At 45.2% G+C, this 19763-nt stretch overlaps 1 protein-coding gene and 2 long non-coding RNA genes across 6 annotated transcripts in view; 1 reads left to right on the top strand and 2 right to left on the bottom strand.

Annotated features, from left to right (window-relative positions):
* Positions 1-19763, top strand: part of UST (uronyl 2-sulfotransferase) — a 276031-nt gene that overhangs the window by 242575 nt on the left and 13693 nt on the right. The window lies entirely within an intron of this gene.
* The window catches only part of LOC120402368, a 70989-nt gene that overhangs the window by 38781 nt on the left and 12445 nt on the right, over positions 1-19763 (bottom strand). The gene's annotated exons all lie outside the window — the stretch shown is intronic.
* Positions 1158-17853, bottom strand: LOC120402365. Of its 2 annotated transcripts, none has more exons than XR_005597188.1 (4): positions 17810-17853; positions 14343-14427; positions 14174-14252; positions 1158-3377 (listed from the first exon to the last, which is right to left on the bottom strand). It is a non-coding gene; the product is annotated as an uncharacterized LOC120402365 (long non-coding RNA). The 2 variants fall into 2 exon arrangements; XR_005597189.1 differs by having other exon boundaries at positions 1158-3062.

Here is a 19763-nt window from a genome sequence, read left to right as displayed (position 1 = left end):
TTTGTTTTGCGTTAACTCATGGAGAATTAAAGAAATGTGATAGTCTCTCACATTTTGTCATTCTAAGCTCAGTCTTTGACTGCTTACACTTAATTACAAGTTTTGCTTTATGTGACACCTTGCTTTTTGTTATATCTAGCAAAAACAGATTTACTTTTGGCAACCAGAAGGGATGGTTAGAGTATTGGAGACACATGCACCCACTGCAGCTTTAGCAAGGAAGGAGGAACCAAGAATGCAGCTTCTCCTTTTCAGCAGGAAGTGGCTCTGAGGCTGGGCTTCACATTCATCAGATCCTTACTAGTTGGAGACCATACAAAACATGGAACTGTCAAACAAGTTCTAGAAGCAGCACCCTACTAGAACCAGGGGCGGCTCTAGGCACCAGCAAAACAAGCTAGTGCCTAGGGCGGCAAAATCTAGGGGGCGTCCCCTGTCGCCTGGGAGGGCGGGAGGCTGGGCCGGCGGACCTGCCGCAGACTTGCCTGCGGCAGGTCGACCGGAGCCCGGAACGAGCGGACCTGCATGACTGCGGAGGGGGCGCTCGTCCCGCGGCTCGGCTGGACCTCCCGCAGGCATGACTGCGGCAGGTCAACCGGAGCCGCGAGACCCGGGCAGTCGCCGCAGTCATGCCTCCGGCAGGTCCGCTCGTCCCGAGCTCCGGTCGACCTGCCGCAGGCAAGTCTGCGGGAGCTCAACCGGAGCCGCGGGAAGAAGGGACCCGCCGCAGGACCGGGGAAGGGCGGCGCAGTGCACCGCGCTGCTTGGGGCAGCGTGATTTCTAGAGCCGCCCCTGACTAGGACTCCCAGCATCCTCCTCTTCTTTCCCAGAGATTGGGGACAGGGGAGTTGGCTTTTCGGTTGGACAGTGGTAAAGCTTCCAAGCCCTACTTTGAGGGGCTGAGATGAGTCATTAATGGGGTAAGGTAAAAAAAAAAAAGAACTCTGGTACCAAGAGACAGAGAGTTTGGGGCGGTGGGGAGAAACGGAAGATAAAAAGGAGAGTGAGAGAGACTATAAGGAAGAAGGTAGACAGCACAATGTAAACAAAGAGAGATGTAGAGGGAAAAGCAAAGGAAATGAAGTAATGCTGAAGATAACACATTCGTCTATATTAGAAAATAAAGGAAAAAATGGAATGAAGCTGGAAGGTAAAATTAAAACAACTGAGGTCCGTAGTAAGTAATGTATTAATAGAAAGTTGAACATATGTTACAGTTAAATGCAGTACACAATAACTATCACACGCTTGCCTTTAAATTGGAGTGTGGAAGTGGCATTGGAAAACATGCACATGCGCATGCAGATGCATATGTGTGCTTCTACACAAACAGCCATGTATGGATATAAAATGGGATTCGTTTTCAACGTGGTTTGCAAGGTTTTAAGTTTGAGTCACTAACCCCATGATGTTAATTATAGCTGCATAACTTAAAGCCCTGAAAAACAGTTTAAAAATTTACCCTACAGTCTCAAAATAACATTAGGTTTCAGAGAATTCATAGCAGATGTTATCATACAACAAATGTTGGCAGCAAACTTCATTATAATAAAAATGCACTATCATCTTCTTTACTTTCCTTTCCTATTTCCTTTCCTTTAATCCTTTTTATATTGATTTATTTTGCTGTTTTTACTTTGTCTACGTTTTCAGTTTCACTGTCCTTCTAATACGTCTTCATCCTCTCAAATGTTGTTTTTTTTTTCTAATGGTACAGTTTTCCTTTATTTCCCAACCATCATTTTCATTTTGTATTTTTCACTAGATTTTAATTTCTTACATTTTCATTATACTCATTTTAATCCTTCAGCCTGACTTTTTTTTCCTTTCGCTTTTCTCTTCCCTTTTGATTCAGTTAAATCTCTTGCCTTTCACACTCTCCTCATTTCTTTCTTTAAATTTTCTTTTGCACTCTGTCTTCTCCATCTTGTCCCTTCCTTTTTTCCTGCTTCTGTCACAAACTCGACTACCCTCCCCTGAGTCAGAGTTTAGTTAGTCTCTGAAATAATAGGGTAATAACTGACAATGTCAAAGACCTTGGATGAGTCTTATAAATAAGGTTACTGCCAATTCTTTGCAGTGTAATATAAATCTTTGGTCACTTTCACTATGACACTACTTATAGTATTAACTCACACGAATAAGTTTTGTTTTTTAATAGATTCACAGGTTTATTTTTTCTGTAGTTAAAAAAAAAATTTCTAGAAAACAAATTTTAGCTTGACATATTCCCAGAGATGTAACAAAGCCAAGAAATGCAAAATCTTTTTTTAAAAGATTGGTTGTATAATAGAGTATAATCATCTTAAGTGCCCAAAACTACAATTGATCTGTTCTCCAAAATTCCACTGACTGTGTCAGGAGCTCTGCATACAGATTGATGGAGATTCCTGCTCTTCTTTTGACAAATATCTCTGGTAGAAATGTCCCAGTTGATTCATTCTACTGTAAATGCAGTGCAAAGTATTCTAACTTCTTAAAAATACACTGAAATAAGGTAAAATCAAATGGTTTAGTAGCCAGAATCTAGAGCAGGAAAACAAACGGATTCCCAACAAGAAATGCCTGGCACTAAATACCAGTTGACACTTGGAATCTCTCTGAATAGATTTGTAAACAATGCCCGGCATGCCATTTAAGTGGCTTGTTCAATATAAGTTGACCCAGGATACATGATGTGTGGAAAGATCAGTGGTTCACACTCTGATATGGTCATTTACCACAGGATATTAATGGAAGTTTGAGAGTCAGATGTCATCAGGACTATTTTTTGCCATTGAGACTAGTCTGACTTAGTAGTTCTTACAGCATGTTTCTGTAACCTGGGGGTTGGGTTATTGTTCTCAACACCAGGAAGAAAATAGGCAACAGACTAATTCCACAGCAATTTTCCAGGCTGAGCTGGTGGAGATTGAGCAGCCAGACAAGCAGCAGCCTTCGGTGAGGGCCGCCACACTATGGCAAACCGCTTGGATAGAGGAATTGGTGAGAACAGCTTCCTTCGATGACTTTGACCTCCTTGTAGACAGGCTCACTAAAGACCTTTCTGCAGAAACTGTATCTGGGAAAAAGGGAACTCATGAGAACACATCGACTGCTCACAGAACTCCTGCAACGGGCCATAACAACAACATGAGAGAAGCCAGGAGAAGGAACATGAGTCATCGCTATTATCCAGCAGCAGCATCCAGGATCCAGAAGCTCTACCGGCCCTAAGGCTATGGGAGAGATCCTCGATGGACCCTCATCTTACTGTGCCATCCTGTCCAAGAGACTATTCTCGTACTTCAAGGGGGTGTTTGACCGTGTAGCTCAGAATGATATGCAGCATCCAGTGTGCCTTCATCCTCTACCCCGGGTTGACTATGCAAAGGACCTGAAACAAGACTTTACATCATGGGAAGTAGCAACTAGATTTACAAAGACCAAAAAACAGCCCCAGGAAAAGATGGCATTCACTACAGCCTCCTGAAAAAATGAGAACTCAGTTGCCTGGGATTAACTGCCATTTTCAACAAAGGAAAAAGTTCTGCTGTACTCCCAGCTCCTGGAAGAAGTCTATGACCATGCTCGTCTACAAGAAAGGAGGTGAGATGACCCCAGCAACTGGAGACCCATCTCTCTCTGTTCCACCATGTACAAACTGTATGCCAGCTGCCTCGCGGATAGTATAACAGACTGGTCTGTGAATGGAGGAGCCATCAGCTCATCCAGAAAGGCTTCACGTTGTGAGAAGGCTGTTACAAACACAACTTTGTCCTTCAGACCACCATCCACATGGCCAGGAGGGCACAGAAGCAATGTGCCATAGCGTGGTTTGATCTGGCTATTGCTTTTGGATCGATGGACAACCAGCACATTTTTGACATGCTACGAGAGTTCAGGATGCCTGAAAACTTTCTCCAACTGATCTGGGAACTTTATGAAGGCTGCACCACCACCATCCACTCCATGGAAGGAGAGAGGCCTGAAATTCCTATCCGTAGCGGCGTGAAGCAAGCCATGGAGCCGCTAATTCGAGCCATCTCCAGTGGTCTAGGCAGTGTCAATCTGCATGGCAACAGCATGAGTATTCTGGCCTATGCAGATAACCCTGAGAGTCTCCAACAAATGCTCAACGTTACCAGCCAGACTGCCAACTGGATGGGACTCTGCTTCAATGTGAGGAAGTGTACATCCCTGCATATCAATGGCAGTAAAAGGAACTCGGTCCAGGCATCGCCATTTCAGATCCAGGGTGAACCCATGATCTTCCTCGAGGACGGGCAAGCATACCAACATCTTGGCACACCCACAGGTTTCTGCGTCCAGCAGACACCTGAGCATACCATCACGGAGATGCTATGAGATGTGGCCTGGATCGACTCCTTCCTACTGGCACCATGGCAGAAGATCAACACCTTCCTGATCCCCTGTATCTCATTCGTCCTGAGGGGATCTGCTGTGATGAAGGTACCTCTTAACGAGGCAGATAACACATCAGGTAGCTAGTGAAGAAGTGGCTGGCTGTTCCCCAGAGAGAGAGCAATGAACCAGTGTACATCTCGCACAGGCAGGGCGGCGCCAACGTCCCTCATATGGGTGATCTATACAACGTTGCCGTGATCACTCACGCCTTCTGACGTGCCCGGACACCATGGTTTGGAACATTGCAGAAAATGCTATGCAGGATGTCATCAAGAAGTGAATCGCCCCTCCAACCAAGATGTTGCCACCTACCTGAGTGGCTCACTGGAAAGTGAATTTGGAAGAGGTGGGGGAGACTTAGCTTCACTCTGGACTCCTGCCCGCAATGCTACACGACGACTGGAGAAACGAGGAACACCAGGAGCTGGAAGTCCTGGTGCCACAGATGAAGAGTGCAGAGCGTACAATCATCACTCTGAGGGCTATAACCATGCTGGAGAGGACCCTAAAGGATGCAGTCAGCTGCCAATATGTGGAAAACCTGAAACAGAAGCCGGACCAGGTCAAGGCCAATAACCACTTCCTCCACGGGGGCGGCTTCACCCGATTTGCCAACTGGAGGTTCATCCACAGGGCCCGGCTCAACGGCGTTCTGCTGAACAGAGCCATCCACCATGGAAATCGGGACAAGCGATGCAGGAAGTGCAGCTATTCCAACTAGACCCTATCCCATGTCCTGTTTAGCTGCAAGCCCCATTCGAGAGCTTGGCAGCTGCGACACAACACCATCCAAGATTTCCTAGTCAGAGCCATCCCTCCACCTATAGAGAAGGTGGCCGTAAACTCCACCATCCCCAGAACTGACAGCCAACTGTGACCGGACATTGTCATCACCAGCGAGGACCAGAAGATGATCATAATGGTGGACGTCGCAGTGCCCTTTGAGAACAGGACCCCAGCCTTCCACAATGCCCAAGCTCAAAAGGTGGAGAAATACACCCCTCAGGTCAAAACCTTGAGAGCTAAGGGTTATCAAGTTCAGACAGACGCACTGATCATCGGAGCCCTGGGAGCATGGGACCCCCGTAATAAGCGAGTGTTGCAGGAATGCAGAATCAGTCAATGCTCTGCTGATGCGGCAACTCATGGTGTCGGACACCATCAGGTGGTCGAGGGACATCTACCTAGAACACATCACCAGACATTAGCAATACCAGGAGGAATGAGATGGAGTGCCGATGAGAAGTGCGGTTAGGAAAGTAACTAAAATACTTTCCTGATGGATTGTATTTTCTAATGGACAACCTACCCTAAATTCTCATTTACTGAGGGACAGTCTTCACTCACTGATATATTTGCTTTCCACAACCAACTCCCTGTATAACTTTTCATGAGTGATGCACCCAAATACTTGGATGCTAACACCTAAACTGTATTGTTAAATTTATCCACCTAAATTTGGGTTATTGCTGATTATCCACTGTATGTATCTGATGACTTTTAAAACAAACTTTCTGTTTGTGAATAATCTGAGCACTATACCCAAATGTACAGACACTCTTGTCTTAACTTGTGTATTATATAACTTTTTTAACATTCGCTTTAATAATTTTTTTTAATTGATATATGGCAAAGTTCTGTCTTCCCTGTCTTTTTAAGGGCCTGTTTCTGCTCCTGCTGAAGTAAATGGCAAAACTACCATTGCCTTAATTGGTGTAGTATTAGGGCACCAGTTGGCCCTGATCCTTCAAATTGTTCAGTGGTGACAGACTCCTGCACCTGCATGAAGCGCCACTGATTTCAGTCGGCTCTGTGCAGGCAGATGGGATCCGTCCATGTGGGAAAACTTACAAGAGTGGGGGGATAAAGGCTTGATCCTGCAAGGTACTGAGCACCCTGGCCCAAATCCAGCAAAGCGTTTAAGCATATGTTGAACTTTAGCATGGGAGTAACCCTTTCGACTTCAGTGCACTTATATTAGAACAGTGTGCTTTGCTGGATCAAGTCTAGAGTGTTCAGTACCTTGCAGGCTCGAATCCTAAGTGAGTGATGGTTTTAGCTAACTTTCCAACCTTAACTGCTTGAGCAAGAGAGCACACTTCTTTTACAGGACGTGAAGAACGCTCAATCACTGCTTGTGTGTGCACATTCATCTCTTGAAAGTTAGCAGAAATAGAATAAAGGAATGTGAGCACAGCCAAAGCAAATTCTATTAAAAATTTGAAAGAATATTCCGAGGAAAGTGTTTGCAGGAAATAGTTTTCTCTCCTGAATGCTTCCCCAGCTTATTCAGTGAGAGTGTTTAAATTGGGACTCAACTCCTTTTTCTTTTTTGCTTTTCAGTTTCCCTTTTAAGATTGGAGTCATCTGTCACAATAACTACCCACAAGCTCCACATTACCCACAGGTTGTTACTTCAAAGCCCAGGTTCTTGCAAACACTTATTGACCTGGGTAACTTAATGTGTAAGAGTAGTGTTTGTAAGATCAGGGGATTAAAGTATCAAGTTGTGGGTACTGTGGAATTTGTGTGTAATTTTTATGGCAACTGACTTTAATCTACTCAAGGTGAACTGAAAGGCCAAAAAAAAAAAAAAAGCTTAATTGGAGTCCTCACATGTCTAAAATTGCTCATAAAAAGTGTTTGCAGGAACAAAGCTTAAGTGCGAATATCAAAATAGACTTGATTTCACACTTCAGTATTCTCTTTGCTTTTCCAGAAGTTGGGCCAGCCCATCCATATTAAAATAGCTTCTTATATTAATCAGTATTTGCCTCTAGTCATTCTTTGAGATATCTTGGTTTTGGTGGGGTTTTTTAAATTAGATCTTGAATACAGTCCTTCCTTTGGCTAGAGCATTTCCATCAGCATAAATTATAACTGAATTCCTTATAAAACGAAATCACATTCAGGAGTTCTCTGAACTGTTTCCTCTGTTCTCCTTGAAATTTCAACTAGTGCAATGTCTTTCAGAAATGTTTTTGTACTCTTTAAAACTAGAGTTGAGAGACGTCCAGTTTTCGACCGGAACGCCTGGTTGAAAAGGGACCCTGGAGGCTCCGATCAGCACCGCTGACCAGGCCGTTAAAAGTCTGGTCAGTAGTGCAGCGGGGCTAAGGCAGGCTTCCTGCCTGCCCTGGCTCTGCACAGCTCCCCAGAAGTGGCCGGCATGTCCGTGCAGCCCCTAGGGGCTGGGGGCAATCAGGGAAGCTCTGCATGCTGCCCTCGCACCCAGTACCAGGAACTGCAGCCAATGGGATCTGCGGGGGTGGCGCCTGCAGGCAACACACACCGCGCAGAGCCTCCTGGCTGTACCTCCACCTAGGTGCTGGATGTGTCAGCCACTTCCAGGAGCAGCACGGAGCCAGGGCAGGCAGGGAGCCTGCCTTACCCCACTGCACCACCAACCAGGATCCACCTGAGGTAATCGCTGCCCGGCCAGAGCCTGCACCCCAAGCCCCCTTCCCAGGTCAGAACCCCCTCCTGTACCCCAACCCTCTTCCCCAGCCTGGAGCCCCCTCTCACACCCTGAACCCCTCATTTCTCGCTCTACCCCAGGGCCCGCACCCCCAGCTGGAGCGCTCGCTCCCTCCCACATCTCCAGCCCAGTGAAAGGGAGTGAGGGTAGGGGGAGATCAAGCGATGGAGGGAGGGGGGATGGAGTGAGTGAGGGCGGGGCTTTAGAGAAGGGGTGGGGCAGAGCCTCAGGAAAGGGGACAGAGCACGGGCGAGGCAAGGGGTTCAGTTTTGTGCAATTAGAAAGTTGGCAATCCTACTTAAAGTGTCAAACCTTTTCTTTAAACAAAATACTAGTGTTAGAATCGGATTTCTGTTGATGTAGCTTACTTGTGGCCAGGACATGCTTCATCTGAAGAACAGAAATTTGGTCTATGGACAGTTTTTCTTTTGTCCTTTCTTTTGACGGAAAGGTAAGTGGAAGAAAAACTTTTAAAGAATAATGGTCTAAACCTAGTCCATGGGGAAATTGGTAGGAGGGGGCTCTGAGGAGAGGATCTAAGAGGAGGTTACAGGAGGATTGTCTGAGTTTTCCTAGGAGGAAGGGATTCTGACCCCAAATTCCAAAGTGGGTTTACTTTGGGGGAGGGATAGGTCAGTGTGAGGGGGGATAGCTCCGTGGTTTGAGCATTGGCCTGCTAAACCTAGGGTTGTGAGTTCAATCCTTGAGGGGGCCACTTAGGGATCTGAGGCAAAAATCAGTGTGGGGATTGGTCCTGCCTTGAGCAGGGGGTTGGACTAGATGACCTCGTGAGGTCCCTTCCAACCCTGAGATTCTATGATTCTAAGTCTCCAACAATGTGTGTAACATGGCATGGAGGCATAATAACATACACTTCAAAGCACTCCCTGGTTCCAGCCCAGACTGAGTGGAAGTCTGGGCATAGTTCCCAGGACAGTGGGGAGTTGTAGGCCTTGCTGCAATGATCTTGGGAATGGGGACAAAGATATAAAGGATCTCTGTTCATTGGTTCAGGGGAGACTGGGGAAGCAGCAATAGCCCATTGATAGGAGTCTCTCTTCAGAGAGCAAGAGAGATAAGGAAAAGGTAAGAGCTCCAGCTTTCTCCAGTAAGGGCTGGGGAAGCCCCTGTGTGGTGACAGAGGGAGCAGCTGTTGGAGGAACTGCATAGAGAGTTGGACTACTGGAGAAGGAAAACCTGGGAAGGGAAGTTTGATATTGAGACTCTTTGAGGAGATCTTGGAGAGAGTGAGGAAGCCCAGGAGCAATTGGAGGAAGACTTTTTGGGCAAGGTAATCTAGATGGCTTGGATATTTGGCCAGGCACTCATTTGGCAAGTTGCTCCGTCATATTCATCCAGGACTGCTCCTAGATCCTTGCAACTGTGAGAACTTGCTGATCTCTCTGTTCCTCAGCACACTCTCAGGACCTATCCAAGGATCAGATCTTACAAATTGAGAAGTGCTTGTCTAATCTCATTTCCCTGAAAGTGCATTGAACTCTATTATACATTTTACTAATCTTTTGTCCAGGCTAAATTTTAAAGTTCTGGGTAGAGGTATTTCCACAACTTTCCTCGGGTTATTATTCCACAGGCTTAATAGTTCTTACAGTCAGAAACTTTTTCCTAATACTCAGCCTAAATGTTCCCTTTCTTAGTTCATCCCAGGAAGATTTAGTGACAAATTTTAAATGCCTATGGCTCCAGCTTAATACTAGTAGAGACAGGGTATAATCTGAGGAATCTTGGACCTGGCTGTAAGATGGAGAATACTTTGAAGAGGTCACTGCCCTTTACATTTCAAGTTTGGGCAGTTATTTTGTTTTTAGTAGTAGAGATTTATTTTTAAAATTTTATTTTCCATTACACAGCTGAAAAGCCTAGCATGGGCCCTCTGCCCTGCAAGGGGGAACATCATCTTTTGTATGTATTCAAACTGACAATTTTCTTGTTAGATTCTCTCATTTTACCCACCATTTGCAAATGTTAAAAGCTATATAATGGCGCTTGAGATCCGGGACAGGGGCAAGTGCTCTGAGTGCCCAGGAGCTGTGAAGGGACGTCTGATCCCTGTGTAAGACATTATACCTTCTGGGCACTGGGTGCAAATCCTCTGAGATTGCATGCTGTTTCCCAAGTTGTGCCATGCAAACTCCAGGCATGGATAGACAAAGCTGTGGGTTCAAGCAGGGTTAAGCTATAGAGGTGCAAATCGCATCATTAGGGCCCTACCAAATTCATGGTGCATTTTGGTCAATTTCATGGTTATAGGATTTTAAAAATAGTAAATTTCACGGTTTCAAATATTTAAATCTGCAATTTCATGGTATTGAAACCATCGGGGTCCCTACCCAAAATGGGGAGGTGGGGCACAAGGCTGATGTAGGGGGTTCCAGTATTGCCACCATTACTTCTGTGCTTCTGCCTTCAGAGCTGGGCAGCTGCTGGCCGCCAGGTACCCAGCTCTGAAAGCAGCACCACCACCAGTAGCAGCGCAGAAGTAAAGGTAGCAATACCATACCATGCCATGCCACACTCACGTCTGCACTGCTGCTGGCAGCAGCACTGCCTTCAGAGCTGGACTCCCAGCCAGAAGCTGCGGTGCTTCCTGCAGCCCAGGGGATGTTCCCAGAGGTGGGTGTGACTCTGCCTCGCAAGCAGCCCATGCAGAGAAAAATGAAGTCCTGTCCCTCCCCATCCCCTCCAGGACTAGCAGATGGAGTTCAGTGCTTGGGAGTTAAGGGGTCTTAGGCTGGCTGTGGAGGGAGGGAGCACTGAGCCCTGGATGGTCACCCACTTGCCTACCTGTCAGCCCAGCCTTGCCCTCCCCCAAAAGTGATACCCCCACCCACCTGACTTCTGCATTGCTGCTGGCGGTGCCACTGCCTTCAGAGCTGGACTCCTGGCCAGCAGCTGCTGCTCTCTGGCCACCCAACTCTGTGAAATCTGGTCTCCCCTAAAATAGCCAGATTTCACAGGGGAGATCAGATTTCATGGTCCAGACACATTTTTCATGGCTGTGAATTTGGTAGGGCCCTACACATTGTATAGCAGTTTTTATCCAGTCTCGGCTAGGGCTTTGCAGGGTGCAGCTACATTAGCTATTAGCTACGTGACTATTGGCTGAAATCCTATGTCCAGACAAGCCCTCAATTTTTTTACGTGATAGCACATTGAAGCAAGAGATCTGCCAAACCCTCAGCCCAAGCTCATTTTGTCCTGTTAGGAATAGAACAACAGTAAAGTTCCAAAGCATGTTTGTCTATACTTTGAATTTCCATATTTACTTAGCATTTCGTCATCTGCTGGTGGAATATGGAATGGGGTTCCTAGCTGGCTCTGGTTGTGGACTAGCCTATTTAATCTACTTCTAAGGGCAGACATATACTCTTAGCAAAAGATTCTGCTTAATTCCTACGAAATATGTTAGTCTTACAGACCATCTCCTGCTGCACATCCCTCTTGTTCAATAAATATATTTAATATAAGTCAAACATTAGAACACGTGTACATACTATCTTCTATGAAGAAAGGCAGGGAAATCTTAAACCCCACATCATGGGGTAGATACATGGGTAATTTTATGAAAAAAGTGGCATGTAATACTTCATTAGCACTTGATAAAGCCAGACCAACATTTTTGACTTTAGTACAGGAAAATGTATGGCTTGCCATTAAAATTAAAGGATGAATCACTAACATAATGACCCCTGTGGATGTATCTTAACACACATGGTGGGTAATCCAAGACAAGTGAAATATAGGAATATTTTGATAAACAGATGTTGGACATTTAAAAGTGCTGAATCCCAGTCTAATTTTTCCCAGGTTTTATAACAGGCCCCCTCACTTCCTGCAAACCGTTGCATTCCTGTGTCCCACAGTTATCTGAACCTGGTTCACCTCAAATGAAACAAGCATGGAAAAAATGCATTCTGGAGGTTTAAGTCAATTCAGTATAGCTCCCTGTTTTCCAACTTTTAAAATGCATGTATGTACAAGGATGACATGTTTGAGGGATAAGCTAGCCGTATTAACTGGAGTTCTAGCATTATGACCGGAGCTGGCTAGGAGAAATGGAAATCCCTGCCTGTGAAAAATTCCACATTTTCAAAAAAATTCCATCCCAAATCAGGATAAAATGTCAAAACCATGAAAATTTTCACAGGCAGGGATTTCAAGAAATCTTAAATTTTGAGAGAAACACAACAATTTTTTTGGCTTCCTGGCTGCCCACCAGGAAAGTTCTTGTCTATTTCACTTTTTTGAAGAGAGCCTTCTAGTCCAGCTGCCAGTGAGGCAGAGAGCTTGGGAGCTCAGCCTGTCTGGCCCTCGATCTGGGAAGGCAGGGAGCTGAGATCCACAGTGGAACAGCTTTACAGGAGAGACTGGGAAAGACCCACATCAGAATGTCCTTGTTATTAGAACACTGTTCTGGGAGGTGGGAGACCCCTATTCAAATCCTTTCTCCCCCTCAGAGTGGGGGCATTGAGCCTGGGTCTCCCACATCCCAGGAGAGTGCTCTAACCACTGGACTTAAAGTTATAAGGTGGGCACCACCACCTCCTGCAGCCATTTTTGTAGAGTGAGGCAGATGCCTAATTCATTCTCACTAAGAAACAACTTAAGCACCTAAGCTTCTTGACTCCATGCAGGGACGGCTCTATGTATTTTGCCGCCCCAAGCACGGCAGTCAGGCTGCTTTCGGTAGCATGCCTGCAGGAGGCCCGCCGGTCCCGCACCTTTGGCATACATGCTGCCGAATTGCCACGGAAGCAGCGGGACCAGCGGACCTCTCGCAGGCATGCCGCTGAAGGCAGCCTGTCTGCCGCCCTCACAACAACCGGTAGGCCGCCCCCCATGGCTTGCCACCCCAGGCACACACTTGGTGCACTGGTGCCTGGAGCTGCCCCAACTCCATGTAACAGGGTTCCCACTCACCGCTAGTGCACCTCCTTGCATCTAGGTCTGGGAACGTAGTTGTTGCAGCATAGATTGCTGCTCGCTCTGAGATAGTCTTTATTCTGGTAACTGGGCCCTCCGGCCAGGTCCCCAAGGTTACAAAGTCCAAAAGGAAAACTGCCCAAATGCCATCACCAGACAGTGTTCAGCCCCTGCTCGGGAGTCTATGCCACTCTACCTGTGGTTGGCAGGAGAACCTGTGCCCAACCAATACACCAAGTTCCAGACAAGGGACCCTACAATCAGCAATTCAAGTCTGCTTAGTCCCTGTTGCTGTTTCCGTAGGCTCATTCCTACCTGGCGCCTCCCATCTTTTTGGCTGCTTTTGGGTTTACTATTGGAGCCTGCTCTACTCCTTGTGGCTACTTCACCTCTTTGAGCCTCTTGCCAGACTTCTTACTAGGGGTCAGTATTACAGGGGTTACTCTCCCCCTGGACTTCCTCTTTGTTCCTGGTGGCCTCCTTCCTCCCAGGGCAATGAGTGACTGCAGCCTTCTTCCCCTGCAGCTCCCTTCTGCTTTCAGCCTCCAGGCTTTATAGTGCTGTCCCAGACCTTCCCCAGCTGGGCTTCACTCTTAATTAACCCTGGCCCTCCCTCTCGCAGGTGATGCCAGGTAACCTAACTGGCCTCTCAAGCCCTCATTAACCCTATCAAGCTGGCGTGGGGTGCACACTTCTTCACACTACAGGAGAGGGATTCCTGATTTGGATCACAGTCACCTCCCTGCAGCCCAGACTTAGGCACCTATCCCTGGCAGAGCTTAGGACATACTCCTCTCCTTGGTATCTCCCATTGGCTAGCCTAGATGGCTCTGGGCCTAGCATGCTGGCTTTTGTGAATAACTTTCTTAGACACCTGTCTCTTCCCATCCCATTGGATAGGGAACCTAGGCAACTAACTTAGTCTTTGTGGATTGCAAAGTGTTTTTCTAGTGATTTTTTTAAGCTCCTAAAAGTTAAACACTGCAATGGTGGATCCAGGCCTTAGCGCTCAGGGCCACATTTTCAAGTATTTGGCACCCACAACTGTGATCCACTTTATAAGAGAATTTGGCTCTTTTATAGGCACATAATGCTACATGGACAAAATCAGCTTGATATATTGTCAATTTCAAAAATGAATTAGAAGTACTACATCTGCCTTGACTCCCCCTGCTAATTTTAGTGGCTTTAGCCATATTTTCCTATTTTAATTTTTTTGCACTCACCTGTTGCTACATTGAAGCTCTATATAAAGAGGTAAAATTGACTAGCACTCTCTATAGAGGAAACAATGAAATATTACTTGTTTATGATTGCCCCACAGACAGGAGAGATGTACATACCTCATGCTGTGGCATGGAAATGGGTTAATGCCTTTCAAGGGACTCTGCCCTGCTCCAGAAAAACTGCCCAGCCTACAGTCTGAAAAAGGGAAATTTCCATTGGACTCATTGAGCCAGGTATATCAAGTAGTAGTAGCTTGGGGATTCCCTGAGGGAAGGAAATACTCACCCCTTTTAGTCCAGGGAGATAATAAGGCCAGGAGACATGAAGACTCTGGAAACCTTGCTGCATTAGTTGCACTGAACACTTCCTTCTAGTTCAGGAAATAATAAAGCCATGAGATTGCTGACAAAGAAGAATGAAGAACCTGGGCAGCTAGTTGCTTTAGCCACACTGGCAGACTATACTTCTCTCTAGAGACTTTAAGTTAAAATTATTTCCCTTTATTACTGGTTTCCTCTTACTGAAGCAAGCCTGCAAGTGTTTGACAATGGACTCCTTTTCCGTTTGGACCAAGTGAGGAAAGCCTTGGTTCTGAGTCCCTGGCAGTCAGCCAGAGTAGTCAGGCTCCATACCAAAAAGGGAGTGCTTTAAAGGAACAGTGCTTTGTTTCTCCTTTTGTTGTATTTTCCCTTCTTTGCTAGGGCCACAGCCCCTGGCCACCCTCAGATGCTGACTATACCCAAAGTAACTAACCTGAAAAATAGATTTTTTTTTCTCTAGCCTCTTTCACTTACAGTAATGGCAGATGTTAACGAAGGCTGTAAAATCATTTCAGGCAGCAGTATAGTTAAATTGATGTTGTCCATGTAATCACCCTTCTACGAGCTGTCTGTATGAAGACACGTTTAATAGAAAACTTCTCAAGCTCAGTGACTTTCTCCCCTCCAAGGTTAGATGAAAGGGGAATAAATACCTTCTTCATTTCATTGTTTTTAAATAGCTGGGGTTGAGCAAGAGCTAGCGTGCCTTTCAGTGTTCCAATACCAGTGTCACGTTTGTCGTGATAGTGAGTAAATTTTGTTACTTGGCAATTAGCTCAGTCCTACTTAGAATAAAAAAAACGTGTACTACTAGCTTACATTATAGCTACTTGTCACCATATAAATCCTAAGGAGTCGTATGTAAGCTTCCGCAATATACAAGATCTAAAATGAAGCATTTTTAAGATTTATGAACTTCTCCAAACTCAGCCTATTTCTAATAATACTTCGCACTCACATAGAGCCTGGTACTGCAAGATGCTGAGTGCTCTCGACTTCCATTGGAAACTGTCGGAAATGAGGATGCTCAGCACCTTCTAAGATCAGGACCACAGGGCCTTTCATTCAAGTATCTCAAAGCACTTCACAGTCATTCATTAACTGACCTTCACAACACCTCTGTGAAGCAGGTAAGTTTTATTCCCATTTTACAGATCTGGAAACTGGGATACAAAGGGATTCATAGATCATTAGGTCATCCAGTTTGACCTCCTGAATAACACACTGAATTTCACCCAGTTACTTTTATGCTGAGTCCAATAATTTGTGTTTAACTAAAAGCATTTCTTCCAGAAAGGCATCCAGTGTTGATTTGAAAATATTAAGAGACAGAGAATCTACCACTCCCCTTAGTAATTGTTCCAGTGGTTAATCACCCTAACTGTTTAAAAAAAAAAAAATTGAGCCAATTTCTAATTTGAATTTGTCTGGCCTTAGCTTCTGTCCATTGGTTTCTTCTTATGCCTTGATCCTCTACCTTAAAAAAAGCCCTTTAGTACCCTCTGTGTTCTTGCAGTGAAGGTACTTATATGCTGTAACCAAGCCACCTCTCAATCTTCTTTTTGATAAGCTGAACAAATTGAACTCTTGAAGTCTCTCTCTGGAAGGCATTTTCTTCAGCCCTCAAATCATTTTTTGACTGTTTTCTGCACTCATTCTAATTTTGCAACATCTTTCTTAAAAGGTGGATGTCAGAACTGTCTGCAGTATTCCAGTATCTGTCTCTCCAATGCCCTAAAGAAGGGGTAAATCACCTCCTACTTCTACTCTTTTTACTCCCCTATTTGTACATCCAAGGATTGCAATTAGCCCTTTAGGCCACATCATCAGACTTGGAGCTAATGTTGAGTTGCTTCTTTGCTATAACCCCTAAATCCTTTTCAGAGTCGCTGCTTACCAGGGCTCAGTACCTCATTCTGTAGCCATTGCCGGTATTCGTCATGTCAAGTGTGACAAAGTTCCTCCTCTACCTTGGTGGGTCCTGCGCTTATTGGCAGATTTGCTCACCTCAGTGATCTTTCCCACAGTCTGGATTAACTCCTCCTGTGTCTGATCAGGAGTTGGGAGGTTTGGGGGGAACCCGGGCCCGCCCTCTACTCTGGGTTCCAGCCCAGGGCCCTGTGGACTGCAGCTGTCTATGGTGCCTCCTGTAACTGCTGCATGACAGCTACAACTCCCTGGGCTACTTCCCCATGGCCTCCTCCAAACACCTTCTTTATCCTCACCACAGGACCTTCCTCCTGGTGTTTGATAACAATTGTACTCCTTAGTCCTCCAGCAGCACACCCTCTCACTCTCAGCTCCTTGTGCCTCTTGCTCCCAGCTCCTCACATGCACTTCCTCTCCTCTGGCTCCCCCTCGCCTGACTGGAGTCAGCTCCTTTTTAAACCCAGGTGCCTTGATTAGCCTGCCTTGATTGGCTGCAGGTGTTCTAATCAGCCTGTCTTCCTTAATTGGTTCTAGCAAGTTCCTGATTACTCTAGTGCAGACCCTGCTCTGGTCACTCAGGGAACAGAAAACTACTCATCCAGTGACCAGTATATTTGCCCTCTACCAGACTCCTGTACCCCACTGGTCTGGGTCTGTCACACAAGATATATATATATATCTTTGTATTTGGCTGTGTTAAAATGCATTTACTTGCCTGGGCCCAGCTGACCAAGCGATTGAGATCACCCTGTATGACTTCTCTGTCGTCATCATTACCACTTCACCGATCTTTGTGTCATCTACAAATTTTTATAAGCAATGATTTTGTTTAATAATGGCCTAGTACCAATCCTTGTGGAACCCCACTGGTAACAGCTCCACTTGATGAAGATTTCCCATTGATGTCTACTTTTTGAGATCTGTCAGTTAGCTAGTTCTTCATCTCTTTATTGCTTTAGTGCTTCATTGATGATAGCAAAACTCCTCTTGACTTCAGTAGTCTCAGGATTCTACCCAGAGATTTTAGTGGCCTGATTTTCAAAGATGCTGAGCTCCCTTAGCTCCCATTGAATACTGTAAGAGCTGAGGGTTCTGAACACTTCTGGAAATTGGGCCATCAGTGAGATGTTGGAGATCAGGCAGCAAGTTAGAAACAAAGCTGGAAATGGAACCCAGGAGTCTCAACTCCTAGTAAAACTTTAAAACTGTTCAATTCTTAGGTTGTAAGCTCAACAGGACATAGACCGTGTCTTCCTATGCATTTGTATATAGCACCTCGTACCATGGATCCTGGCCAGGGCCTTTTGATATCACACCACAGAGAAAAATAGTAATAGGCAGGGCCGGCTCTAACTTTTTTGCCGCCCCAAGCCCAAGGGCCCTGAGGATAGTGGTAAACCACTTAAACTGACAGTTCCTTCCCCTGGGCTACTTCCCTCTCCTGCCCTTCAGCTTGTGGGGGGTTTCCTGCCCTCCCTCTGCACAAGCCAGGTGCCCCTTTACCTAGGGTCTTGGACTTCTTAGCTTCCCTTCAAACTGTTCTCTGCTCCAACACCAGTCCTTTCTGCTCCAACTCCTCCCCTGTCTGATTGAAGCAGGGGTTTTTATCAGGTGACTGACTGCAGGTGCTCTAATTGGCTTCAGGTGCTCTAATTAATCTATAGCAAACTTTCTTCCCTCTACAGGGAACAAGGCTCCCTTCTAACCCTCTCCTGCTGGCCATGCTGTATCACAGAGTATACACACCAGCTAAAATCTTTTCTTGAGATGTGACACAGAACTGAAGCTCTCAGTGCTTGGAACTCTTCTCTTTGCTCTCTCCGTTCAAATTTATTTTCTCCAACTCAGTTTTATATTGTGGGTCTCTCACATTGTTGAGCTGACTGGATTTGTTCATTGTACACACATATGTCTGTGTGTATTTAAGGTGCATGAGGAGTTTCATATGAACTGCAAACAAAGCATTTCTCTCTGTAGTTTAAGCTAGAGTATCCTGGCATTTCCTCTGCAGATGAGTTTGGTTTTGGCACCACCATCTCTGTCAAGTTCAACTTAGAAGTTTGTTTTAAGGAATAAAAGTACCTGACCACATTTACATAAGTATCCATTCTTTCATGCTACCAGTGCGAGTAAGTTTCAGCATAATTCTTTCTTACGGAGAAATTGGCTTGAATTGGGGATGCAACCTTAAATTGCTATCAAATTAAGGAACCTCTTAGAAGTTTCTGTTCGGATTTAATATTTGACTTTCTGTGTAATGCAGTGCCAGTAACTCTTCTGCTTGGTAACTATTAAGAGATTTCTCTTGCATGCAGTCTGTCTCCAATGGGATTTCTTTTCAATTCAGTGTCAGCATATCTGACCAATTTTGTATAGTCTGAATGTGACACTTCATAAATTAAAAAAAAAAATCTGTTGCAAAACAGTTTTCAAGTGCAGTGCCAGGGATGACATGCTGCAGTTCTAGATGAACAGGCTACCCCTGAGCTGGGATTCTAGACCCCTGTGTGGGAGAATTTAGGTTTCCACACCTTTGAATTAGTGGAAGTAAGATGCATTTAACTTGATAAGACTGCCACTGCCAGCAGCTTCCTCAGAGGAGGTTTCATGATAAAACTTCCTAGCTGGAGAAAAGGGCCCATTCACTGACAGTTGTATAGTATGGAGTAAGCTAACTATCTATATTGTCTGTGTAGGCATTTTCTGTATATTCATTCTTTTATAAACAGGTGTTTCATAATAGTAATATAACATTTTGAATAGTTTATGAGATAGAAAAGAACAATTGCATTTTTTGGATTTTTAGTTCACTGCCAGGCCGGTGCAGGATTTTCCTGTACAGTATGTTCCATTGTGCTTTTCCCAATAAAGGTTTACATGTAAGAGAGAGAGTTTCCACCATTTTCAGTGATGAACTGTTCCATTGTCCAGCATATCAATATTTTTCTTACATTTATCCTTAGCTTTATTTTTCTTAATTTTATTTGATTGCTCCTAGTTATGCACTTTCTCTACCTTGCTAAATAATTCCTCTCCTTCCTTGGAGTTTTCACCCTCTGAATATTAGTAGATGGTTCTCATGTTGTTTCCATAATTGCTTAGCGAGCTGTACATGTTTAACTCCTTTCATCTTTTTCCTAGTCAATCCCTCCATCTCCCTCAACAGCTTCGTTGCTCTTCTGTAAGCTCCCTCCAGCTTGTAAATTAATAATGAATTTAAGTTAGATTAACTATGGCACTGTCTTCTCGCCTCTTCCTGAAGATAAGACCACAAGGAGCTACATCCTTTGTGGGGATGTTCTTCCAGACAGGCACTGCCAGAACACAACAGTACTCCCTCCTTGATCCCAATAAACTCCTGATCCAGACACCATGCAGAGAGGTGTTATAGACCCTTCCCAGGGAGGTTCCAGAATGGCACCAAGAGCTGAGAATCTGGCCCACTGAGCCTTAAAAT

Source organism: Mauremys reevesii, linkage group 3, assembly GCF_016161935.1.
Source record: "Mauremys reevesii isolate NIE-2019 linkage group 3, ASM1616193v1, whole genome shotgun sequence".
Lineage (NCBI taxonomy): Eukaryota > Metazoa > Chordata > Testudines > Geoemydidae > Mauremys > Mauremys reevesii.
Note: the sequence above shows the minus strand (reverse complement) of the source record. Positions and strands in the feature narration are given on the sequence as shown.